Source organism: Phoca vitulina, unplaced genomic scaffold, assembly GCF_004348235.1.
Source record: "Phoca vitulina isolate PV1807 unplaced genomic scaffold, GSC_HSeal_1.0 scaffold3, whole genome shotgun sequence".
NCBI lineage: Eukaryota > Metazoa > Chordata > Mammalia > Carnivora > Phocidae > Phoca > Phoca vitulina.
In genome coordinates, this window is record NW_022589706.1 from 1749156 (window position 1) to 1752718 (window position 3563).

The following is a 3563-nucleotide window of genomic DNA, read 5'->3' on the forward strand; positions in this document are numbered from 1 at the left end:
ACTAAAACAGAGGACGGGAGCCATTCGCCCCCGCAGAGAGATGGGCTATGAGTTTCACGAATATCGTGGCAGGAGGTTCTCTCCACGCCCGGCAAGGACCTGGCAGGCGAGCCCCGCATGCCAGGCTGGGTCTGATCCCGACTCTGGGCTCTGCCACCCAGTAGCCCTGGGACACGCGGACCCGAGCCCTCAGGGGGTCACTTCCCTCATCTGTAAATGGAGGGATGGCAGGACCGACCTCCCAGGTGATGGAGTTTACACGAGCTGACTCTGGTAAAGCATGTACCGTCGTGCCTGGCGCACAGTAAACACGATGCGTCTTTGCAGCTATAAACCAGGCAAACCGCCTCCCATCTCAGAGAATCAATCCAGCGAGGGATGTGGACAAGACCAGGGTTTCTGCGGGTCCTGTCCTTACACCTTACACCTAACACCTTCCTCAGAGCCATCTGGGAAACTCGCTGAAAGGCAGATTCCTAGGCCTTGCCTAAAATTTCCAAATCTGCACTGTCAGCAGATTTCACAGGGGAAAACTGCCAGCTGAGCTCACGGGAAGTTGAGACCCATGGAAACAGTATATCATTTCTAAGGTCCCTTCCAGCTCAGACATTCTAAGATGCTGGGTTCTTCTGGAGACCTGCCCAATCTCTTGACCTCTGCACCCCAATTTTGTAATAGGAAAGGCAGTTCTTGGCCCTGGCAGGCTGTTTTCAGAGAATCAGAAAGCACGAAAGCTGGAGAGGCTCAAGCCGTTAACAGTCAGGACACTGACGCCCAGAGTGGGGAGGGTGCTTATTCTTGCTGTGGGTGGCCTAGGCTCTGTGCACGCCACAAAATCAAGGCCTGTCCCTGTCAGATAATTTGCTATCCAAGCACACATTCACACGCTGCTGAGCCTTTTCACCGCTTCTAAGTTTCCCTTTATTACAGTTCAGGCTTTGGGGCAGAGTGATAAGGGGAGAAAGGGAAGAGACAGGAAATAAGAATCAAAAGAGCTTTGAAATTAATTTTTCCCTAGAGTTTTATTCTACAGGAACAAATTCCTGTCTTTGCCCGGCAGATTTATTCAAGGGGAGCACCCTGAGCCTAGGCACGTCTTACTCTTCGAGCCTAGGCAAACCCAGTACCTGGGGAGGGAGCAGCGCCATACAGGAGGACCTCCATAAATGTTTATGGACGCGGGGCAACTCTGAGGGTTTTTAGTCTGAGCAACGGGAAGAATGAGGCTGCCGTTTAATGAGGTCAGTAGGAATAGAGGGGACAAGGAGAGGCTAAGTTTGGCAAGTTTTCAGTCTGAGTGGCCTACTGGACATTCAGATGAGGATGATGGGGAGGCTGCTGGGTGTCCGATTCTAGAAGCCTGGGGAGACCCTGGAGGACACGAGTTTGGGAGTTGTGAGCAAATAGCACTTAAGCACTCATTAGACGTGAGGAGATGGCCTAGGGAGGCAGCAAGGACAGGGAGGGGTCTGGGCCTGGGCTCTGAGGTACCCCAGCTTTCAAGTGTGAACTGATGAGAGGGAAGAAGGGGTCTGAGACTGAGCAGCCAGTGAGTTGATGGGAATCTAGAGGATTGACCCTCCGGGACGTCCTGATGCTTGTCCCATGGAGGAAGGAGGCATCGATTCACTGCTGGACTTCAGTACTGCCCAGGAGTCAGTTAAGGTGGGGACCCCTGGGCGAGCAATGGGGACCTGGACATGACTTGTTTCAGTGGAGTGGTGGGGACAAAAGTCTGATTGAACAGGGTTCTAGAGAGAAAAGAAAATAAGAGGATCTATCCAGGAGGCCCAATATTTTGACTAAAAGGTATTCTAAGAACATTCTCTTGACAATCATTTGCTGAGCATCACCAAGTGCCAGGCACTGTCCTGGGCTCAGGGGAGACAGCAGTGGACAAGAGACAAAAGTCCAGGGAGCTCACATCCGGATGAGGAAACCAATACAATAGATAGTAGATCAGGCAGTGGTTAAGTCCTAAGGAGAAAAACAGAACTGGCGGGTCAGGACAGGGGGGTGGTGTGGAGGGTTGCGGTTTTAGACAGGGGTGCAATCTACAGGCACGGACCAGAGAGGCTGGTAGGGGCGGGGCAGGTTCCTATTTGCTTCTACCTTCTCAGAGGAAAAGGAAGCAAGATCATGAGCAGGACAATGGGGCAAGGGGGTGTGGAGGCTGGAGAGGACTATGAAGACCACGGAGCAGAGTCACCAAAGGCAGCACGGGGTCTAGATCAGCAAGGAAGGCTGTGAGGCGGCCCAAGTCACTGGAAGTGAGTTGGAGTAGAAAGCAGAGAAGGGCTGTTTCTCACCAGCCGGGCTCAGACACCTGCATGCGGGAGGAGGGCAGGGTTGGAGGCTGCCCAGATAACTCTGATAAGGAGGCTGGGGGGTGGATTCTGGTGTGAGGGGCCACGGGTTTAGCCTGGGAAGGTGGTGGACAGGGACACGAGGGGTGGCAGGGGCAGTGGACAGATGAGTGGATCGCTGGACTGGAGGTCCTAGGGGATGAGGGCTGTTGGGCCCGGGATACCAGAGGGAGATGTGGAGGACAAGTGGAGGGAGGGAGACCCCCGCTCGTGTGCAGCTACCGCGGTTCAAGCTGACTCCCAGGCACACCTGTGAGCAGGTTCCCAGCCTGACTGGCCGCATGTCCCCGAGCACGCAGCTGTGCCCACGCGAACCGAGTTCTCCCATCTGTAAGACGGGGCTACTACACACTTGCTGCTCCAGACCTGCAAGGTGCAGGGCCGGTCATGGCCGGGGAAACCGGAGGCGAACCCGAGTCTGACCTCAAAGTGGACGTTCCACTCTGCAACCGTGCTACTTTCCCCTGAAAATGCTCACCCACCCGCTCCTCTCATTGCTGGTACTCTACTTCGGAGTCCCAGCGGACACAGAAGACACGCCGTCTTCATAGTCCTCTCCAGCCTGCACCGTGGTCCTTTGTGCAAGCATTTCACGGGCAAGTGACTTGCGTTGTGCCACACGGGGACCTACATTTACATCAAAGTACTTGAGCTCACTTGACAGTCGGGGGACAGCCCCACGCACACCCCTTGTTCTGTCACACAGAGGCCAACGGGTCTGCTGGGCAGGCGGGCAGGAGGTACGCATGCGGGAAGCCACGTCAAGCCACTGAAACCTGGGCAGGTGCGTGCCAGGGGGTGATGGGGTCACTTGCGCCTTATACGGGTGCTACGAGATTTCTTCCGCAGACCGTAGAAGAGAAAACCCAGAGGAGATTCTGAGAGGTTGAGGAGCTTGCCCGGGACCTAATCAGTAAGCGGCAGCCAGGGCTCAGGCCCTGTCCCAGTGGCGTCTGAAGCCCACTGTCCCGAATGGCTGACCTGAACCTGGGACTCACCCTGGCAAGGTGAGCCCTTCCTTGTTGATAGTTATTTTACCACTACGGTCTTTAAATTAATGAGAATGCTGGAGGAAACACATTATCTAGAAAGTCAAGTTTCATTTATTCAAATTAAATTATAACATGAGTTTCATATACAAATAAACTTTTTGTGTAAATAAAAATACAAAACAGTACAAATTTCAATCATGTAAAA